Below are 9,094 nucleotides of genomic sequence, written 5' to 3'. Positions count from 1 at the left end.
ATACAGCAGCTGATTGATGCCAACGTTACAGGTGATATAAAATCTCGAGTGTATGTCTTTATAGCAGGACTGAGATTAGTTCATTGTAAATTGAGTTATTCCTAATATATATATATGAAGCTTAACTTTGGTTGCCGTGTTAACGGCAGTTGATTATCAAAGTTTTTGTCATGGAGGACAACAAGACAACAGTTCCAAAGTGCTGTAAGATCATTTTCCAGACAATCCTGGCCTTTTTTTAAAAAAAGAGTTTTGACTACAAAAGCTGTTTTCTTGGTCAGAAATAATAAAAAGTGTAGGATTTTTGTATTAAATCTACTCTCTGATATAATAGTGAACTGCATCACAGCCCTGTTATATGACATTACATTTCTTACACATTTTCTTGAAATACATGTGTTTTAGTTGCCATGTGCACTGTAAAAAAAAAAAGTTGAGAAAACTTATCATGTCATGGCGACTGCCTAGATCACTAGATTTTTAAGTTTTGGATCAGGCTCCAGTGTCGAGTTTTGAAATAAACTAAAGGCTTTGCTGGCCCATAACCTTTCTTCTTTAGATAAATGTGAGTCTTTGAGTTTTGAAGAAAGACCCAAAATTAGTATTTCAAAACCTGTTCACATTGAACTGTGGACCTCTTTATTTGGGCACTTGAATAAAATGTAAGTATTAAATTATTAACCATTATTCGCTTTCACTTTAATGAATTTACTCAACAGTTTTTGAAATACAGATTTTTGGGGGGTTTCTAAAACTCAAATATTCAGGTTTATATAAAGATAAAAAGTAAATTATCTCATCAAAACATTTTTAGTAAGTAAAAAAAAATCTAGCAAAGGAAGTTGCCTTGAAATTTTGAATTTTCTCAGCTTCTTCTTCTTTTTTTTTTTTTTTTTTTTTTACAGTGTGGGTAATTCTTAACAACTGAAAATCCACAGATATTTTTTTTATTTATTTAGAGTTGACCATATGCTGTACTGTCAACTTAATAACAACCTGCTTGAGTCCTTTAACAGCCACCAGAGTGTGTTTGATATACAATACACCTCTGTGCCTTCATTTCCCTCTGCTTGGCTACAGTCACACGGTTAGGAGTTGGCATGGTTATCGTATAGCACAGATGGTAACTGACTGTGCAGCCCACATTAAAAATCTGGTAGTTAGTTTACTGTATGAAGGTCCAAACTCATAAAACGTGGTAGTAAGGAACTCTCAGCTCACTAGTCTTGACCATGCAGTCGCAGCCTATAATCTCAGTGCATTATACACTGTACTAGGAAGAACATATAGCTGTCTAATTTCAAGATAATGCGTAGATCACATGTTTTAGGAGTTATCTGATGAAGACAGTGTTACGCACACGAACCATATTAAACCTCATAAGCCTGAACAGAGTGACGGATGAAAGAAGCACAGAAAAACAAAGAGATCTTAAAGGGTGATTAAACCAGCATCAACTTTCATTGTGTTCTCCTGCAATAAATAAACCGTGTACACTTCAGAGCAGCCACCATCACTCTGCGCTCAAGGCTTGATTATTTCTCTGGTGCACTTGCACAAAAATATCAGACGTGCGAACATTTCAAAACTTTATTTTCAAAATGTTTTACCTAACATTTGAAAGTATTTGGCTACTTTTGGGTTATTTCCCCTTTAAGAGAATAGGAAGCTCAGGTGAATCTGGGTTCTGTTTTTGCCTTCTGCCAACAAACTAACTGACATGCTAACCAGACCACTGAAATGTATTACTGCACAAGTCACCCTTTGTTGCTCTAATATGTGTTGTTGCTGGCTGCTACCTGTAATGTGAAATTGCAACAGATAGTTGTGGATATTATTCCCTATTTACGTAATCTAACTATGGTAGATATGTTTATGCATATTGTTTGTGTAATTGTTGTTTTTTTTGTAACTCTACCTACATATAAAGCCATTGACTGCAAATGTGAGACTCTTTGGTGCTCTTTTTGCCCTTTTCAAATACAGCAGCTCCTTATTATTTAAAGTTTTTTAAAGGCAAGTGCACATGCATGACTTTTTTCATAGATTGTACAAATGTTAGACCTACAATACTAGTGCCATTTGCAAAAAATATACACATTTATGGAATTACATTTTATAGACTGCAGTATATGCAGCTTCAAAATAATACAAATGAGGACGATTATTTAACTATAAAAAAACAATAAATGGTAGAAAAAAGGGGGATTGCACATCAACACAACCTCAGCAGAATAGCAAAATTCCACTAGCAGCAATGACAGGTATTCCAGGTTGTCATATAATCAATCACATTGATATTAGTTAAAAATATCCTTGTTAGGAGGAAACATAATGATATGAATAGACATTATGATTCACATGCATCGTCTTGCACAAACTTCCAATCAAGAGGCCACAAAAGATACAATAAAATTGTCGAACACTGGCTTCATGTTAGTAATAAGGTGGGATCTATATGTTAATAAGTCACAAGGACTGGGTTACACCAACAAAGGTTATAATAAGAATATAGCAAAAAAAAAAAGTTTAGAAAAGTTTCTAAAAATTTAAAGTTAAACCATGATTTAATCAGGTTTGAAAATGAATCCTTGTCGGTGCAACCCAGCCTGAGTCATCAGAAAGCATAACTAGTATGCTGAATATTCTGAACTATCATAAACTGTTTATATCACAAAATCACAAAATCTGTGAGGCAACAATTTGTTGATGGAAAAGATGGAGATGTCACATTAGGACTGAAATTAATTGAGAAAGGTCATTTTGACTGAAACAGCAATTTTCAAATAAATAATTGCAGAGATGATAAATGTGTGTAGGAGCTGATTTTTGTCTTTGGTGATGGTGAAGAGTTAAGTTAAGTCTCCTGCTGCAAAGAGCTTCTTTTTGTGATCAACAACTTTCTGAATATCCAGGTATCACAAAGTGTTTATATTGTGACTGGTTAATCTGAAATGTGCATCACTTGTCTTTATATTACTCTCATGCTTGCTAATATGCTGCAGTTCTGTGAGTGTCCACCCAGCGGCAGTGTTGCTCTGTCTACAAGTAGAGATACATCTTCAGGACAGAGATGGATTCTGATCAGCTTCAAATCTGAGGACTAACCTCAATTTTTTAAACTCAAATATTTAATCTATCTTGCCTCTTTATCCTTATATTTATAAATTCATTTCAAAACCCCATTGAACAAAGCATGTAACCTGCAACTTGCTCCATATGACCACGAACCAGCAATAAATGAGTGCTGTTGTACTAAGCAAACCTCAATTGTATGTCTGTGAAGGGAGTGAATACTCAGCAAAACTTTGTCCTCTTTGGGACAAGCAAAAGGTTTAAAAGGAAATGCAGTGAAAATTTAAAAAAAATGCAAATCTGGTGTTGATGTTGACAAAAACAAATTTATGAGAGACGAAGCTGAATGTGACTTTACAGCAAAACCAGTTACTTTCAATGAGGTCCAAAATGTGAAACAGCACAGGTTGTTTTACACATGGCATGAGTTCATAACAATAATTCATCATTTAACATTCATCACAGAAATATATAATTACAGATCTCGTCTGTACACTGCTTTTATCTTGTCTACTAAACACAGTGGTATCAATCATGATGTCAAAGAAGGTATCACTGTTCCAGATGGCAGATATCTCACTGTGCAGCAAAACTGTTGTGCGGACAGATGTGAAGCAGACTCGGTCCATGGCCTTGCGATCAGCACCCCTCCTAAGAGAGCGTGGATAATAAATGCAGACAGACCTCGCCTGTCCTTGCTCCCTGCGGCTGAGTAGCTGAATCAGCTCGGTTAGTAGCACAATTATGAGTGTCCATGTGACGTTTGACAAACGTTAACCTTCTCTCCAACTACAAGGGTACTGTCAGGCTGGCCAAAGTTGTTAGCATGGCAGTACCTCTGTGACAAAACCCAATGAGTCACACCGACCCCCCCTGCTGTGGTGACAAATCTGCCCATGACACATAGGGGTGACTTGACTTCTCTTCCTATAGGCCGTGTTTCAGCTCTAGCACAAGATCCATTTTACTATTACTACTGATGTCAAAAAGTTTAGTGCCATACAGTTCAGCTGTTTTGTCCCCTCAAAACGACTACATTTGTCTGTTAAAGTAGCCTAAAATAATACAAGTGAGAATGATCATTAGTATACTACATTGTATGTGATACATTATGCTAGTATGCTATTAGCAAATTCTAACAAAGTTTCATGATGTAGATAAAGTAACATCAGAATTTGAGAATCAGTAAAGTGCATAATATAACATTTAAGCAATTTGGTGAAATTTAAACACCATAAAGTTGCATTAATTAATTTTTTGCCCACTTAAAACCAGTGCAGCAAGACAAAAACACAACACTGATATTACCATTAGATAAAGTTGGTATTGTAAATGTTAGCAATGACTTGGTTATTTAAACATGCAGTATACTAACATTAGCATTCCAATTTCAATTTCACTCTGCTTTTAGCCCTGCCCATGTCTGTTATGTTGTTATGTCACGTTATTACTAAATAACATGTTAGTGTGGAATTTTGGATGCAGCGTCAGCATGCACGCTCGGTAGTTGCTCTGAAATAATTGTCCCCCATCCTGAAGAAAATGTTGCATTCATGTGCACATGAATTAACGTGCAGTACGCTTTGAGCTCCTGGTCTGGGGCTTTGAAAATAGGGTCATCCTAAGTGTAGCTGGTGTATCAGAGCTTATTTATTGAGAATTCTAGCAATTTAATGCTAACTTGAGCATGCTAAGATGCTAATGACAAATTTAACATGCTAATGTTAGCAGGTATAGTTGACCAAATTCAAGAAAGAGTTTTTGCTGTGTTAGCATAATAACATTTGCTAATTAGCACTAAACAGGACAGCTGAAGCTGACAGGAATATATATATATATATTTTTAAGTTATTTTATTTTGTATTAGACAATTTCAGTTATGAGATGTGCATGCTTTTTTGTCTATGCTTCTGCTTTGGATGTTTTAGTGTTTAACAATGTAACATGATGTTTCCTTTAATCTATGTTTCTTTCAACATTACATTTGAGTCTATGCTGCATGTTTTAAATAGTACTTGACAATACTGTTTCTATTAACATCAATATTCTCTCTTCTCTTTATTAGTGGTCTGTATTCTTATAAATGATAATTGATGAATAACTTCATCCTGCATTCTGTTTTTTTGGATGACTTTGTAATATCTTTCTTGGGACTACAGATGAAAAAAAGCCTCTTGGCTAACACTGGCACATTTACAGCTTTGTGTATTAATGAATTGTCCCACTTAGATAAAATAAATAAATAAAATACATCTTAAAAAAGTTGAGGGATCAGCACAAAATTCCTCCTGATGGGAGCTTGTATGAAACAAACCATCCAAAACTTGACTCTTAAAACCAAAAATGTTAATGTCGTGGTGGTGTTAAATAAAAAGGTGAGGGATCATCCAAATCAGGATTTATCTTGTGGAAACCATGGATATTGGTTCACACTTTTGTACCAATCCATCCAGTAAATATTGAGACGGCAGTTGATTAAACAATTTTCAAAAGTAGCCTGATGGACTGACTGACAGACCAACATTGCCATCCACAGATCCACACAACTAGCATGGCTGAACATATTGCTTAAAGAAGCTTTGAAGTGTCTTATAATGTAAATGCATGAATAGTCAGTCAGTGGTCCAGAAGTAAACCACACAAACCATAGATTGTGATACTGCAAATGAATGAAGAATCTGACTGAACAGCAGCTGCTGTTCCAGTAAGAGGTCCTGGTTTCTGTTTCTCAGTATGCTACATAACTGTGTCCTCAAAGTGTGTGTATACGTGTGTGCGTGTCTGTGGGTGTGAGAGAAGGTGAGAGACAGAGAAAAGAGGGATGCTTTTAACAGGTAAGTGTTTAAAAGCTGCGTTTTCGTGAGCTCTCCTGAAGGTTTTGCTGGGAGAACTCCATCCCCATGGCTTAATGTTTCATTTAGCACTGATATGCATAATTAAGGGATTCGTGTACCATTTTTGAAGGTTACCCTGCCACTTCCAGCAAGGAATAATTAATGTTTGCACTGCACAGTAGCAGAGTGTCAGACTCTTAGTTTTGGGAAACTGAAAATCTACAATTTGTCACACATTTGCCTGCATCTGGTGTTTTGCAGGAAGACAGCCTCCTAATCTCATTTACAAATCTGCACGCTTCAAAAACACTATGTGCTGCAAAAGCTCCTAAATGGCACAGCCTTGATTCTCAAATCTCGCTTGATGCTTAGTCAAACCAAATTCAAGCAGCAACCCAGATAAACTATCTCAAGCAGCTAAACCAGAATAAAATATCCAACATTGAACCAGATTTTCAGTGCACTTATAACCGTGACAGTAGAATAAACTTAGCTGATGTTATAATGAGCTGTTAAAATATGTATTGCTCACCATCCACTGGTGCAGAGAGAACTGAAAATCTGTAGCCACATACAAGTACAGTTACATTACTGAAATACTGCTCAACTACAAGTAAAAGCACTGGTGCTAAAAACAATACTTATGCTTGTAAATGCAAAGTATTCCTCTCAAAAACTACTCATAGTATTGGCTAGCCTATTTTTGAACCATTGATGTTTAATGCATTATCAACGGCAGACATTCAGCCTTCAGTTTAAATTTATTCCCAGCTCCTGTGCTGTTCTGCTCAGTGGTCACACTCACTTCTCCAAAACTGTGTCTGCTGCAGTGTTTTTTAGGCAGATGCTATTTGCACATGTGGTGGAATAGCTAATGTGGCTATTTAGATCTGGGTTTGTATAGCCTAGCATTGCAGAGACAAGCACTCAGGCGTTTGTAGCCAACAAAGCTATTTGCAGCTATTGTGTAAATTGCTATTGTGGCTATATACACCTGCAGTAGAATAGCCAGTGTGGCAATTTATGACTGTGTGTGTATAGCCTAACATGGCAGAGACGAGTACCCAGGTGTTTGTAGCCAACAGAACTATTTGCACACAGTGTGTAAATAGCCATTGTGGCTATATAAACCTGCATGGCAGAGACAAACAATTATCTTTTCTTACACATAACCAGGTAGTTTTGCTGCAAAAAAATATCCAAACTGAGACTTGAAAATGGAAATAATATAAAAAAAACTGTAAATAATAAGTCAACAAAGTCTAAATATTAACACTACTGTAAGTTTTAATTTTACACTGCCTATTCTCACCTACTAGTTGCAAATGGACACTTTTTGCTTTTTTGTAAAAATCTGTCTGTACGTATGGTTTTAATTGGCCTGCTTGCAATCAAATACAAAATGGCTACAGAATGCAATTAAAAAAATTTGGGATATTAATTCAAACTGCACTCAATAACAGTAACTAAGTAGATTAAATCGAGTAATTAATACTTGAATACAAGTTCAATTACAGAAAAAATTACATTTACCCCCAAAATGACTTAATTACAGTAATTTCTTTCGTTATAATTAGTTGCTTCCACCCCTGTCATCATCACAGATACTTTCTTGTGTTGACAGGAAGGCGGTCTCCACATTTAAATTAAGTTTTGTCACAGAGGAGTCTGGCTAAATGTTTTAAGCCACATCAGTAAGTGTGATGATTATTCTTGTCCAGTCATGCTTGCTCAGACATGGTTTCATCTCTGCTGTAGGTGTCAGTTTGAATGACTGTCAGTTCATCGCAGCCGCCTCTTTTAGCATGTACAAAAAGAAGATATCCTTCTTTGCACCCTATAACTCTCGCACTGGTTTCCTTGTTTCTCTTTCCCTCTCTCCACCATCCACCTGTCCTCTTCTTTCTCATCTGTCATTTGTTGATTTCATGTATACTTTTTTTCCTCTCTGCCTCTTTTGCAGTTTACCAAACATGCCTGTGCTCTCTTTTTGTATGCATTAATTTCTCACCTGTTTCAACCCCATTTCCTCCCTTTTCATCCTAACTGATTTGTTCTTTCTCAAAATCCTTAATTACCCAGGGAGTTTTTGCTTGGCTGCACCTCATCCGCTTTCCAGGCCTCCTCTCATTTCTGTCTTCGCCTCCCCCTCCGACTCTCTTGACCTTCTTCTTTAACCTCTATCATTTTCCATCACCCATGTTGCTTTCTAGTTGTAATGGGCTTAGACTTTGCCGCTATTACAAAGAACTCCATTGAGTTATTTAATATAACTTTGAAAAAACGCACTCATGCGTTGTCAAAGTATATAAAGTTCCAGCACTTCACTTGGTTTTAGCCGGTCATGTTCTTTTGTTTTGTTGCACAGTCAAATGCACACACAGCAAGATCATTCATTTTTGAGTTATGTGTGAGTTTCCTTTATTCTGTTTTCATCTAATGCAGTAACAGATTTCTTTCAGGTTTTAAATTAAGGCTTACAGTACACAACATAACATTGTCAGTGTTTGACATTACACCCAAAATAAAAATGCTGACTAGAACCATATAAGGGTTCTACCGAGAACCCTTTTATATTTCAACGCTTTCATAGAGCCCAGCCAGTGGGGATATAAAAAATACTAAATTATGAGGATTTCCTGTGAGATGTTTTACAGAGAACCCTTCAATTGTGTGTTGGTTCCACCAAGAACCCTCTCTGGGACTGGCACTTTAAGGGTGCTAACAAGAATCCACCCAAGGGACACTAAAGAACCTTTTTATATTAGAATTCATTTAGGATGGTCTACCAAGAACCCTGTTATATTCATATGGTTTCAATGTAGAACTCACCCAGGGGGCATCTAACAATGATAAAAGATAAAGATTTCAACTAACCCTCTTTAGTAGAAGGTTCTACAAAGACCCACATTGTATTCTAAAGATGAGACAAAGTTATAGAATCCCATTTTAGCAATCTATGTTACAGTTACCAATGTTTAAGAAAATATCTTTTAACACCCATGCTTTCAACAATCCTTGAATAACTCTTTCTTCCAAAAAACCCTGTTTGGATGAAAAGAGTTCTTAATGGAACCACTAGTCTTACAAAGAACCCTTTTTTCCAAATGAAATAGTTCGTCAAAAGCCAGTAGTTCTGGGTAGAACTTCAGTCCTTCAGGATGAACCCTTTTGGAACCTTATTT

This window comes from Lutjanus erythropterus, chromosome 19, assembly GCF_056507025.1.
Source record: "Lutjanus erythropterus isolate fLutEry1 chromosome 19, fLutEry1.hap2, whole genome shotgun sequence".
Lineage (NCBI taxonomy): Eukaryota > Metazoa > Chordata > Actinopteri > Lutjaniformes > Lutjanidae > Lutjanus > Lutjanus erythropterus.
Note: the sequence above shows the minus strand (reverse complement) of the source record.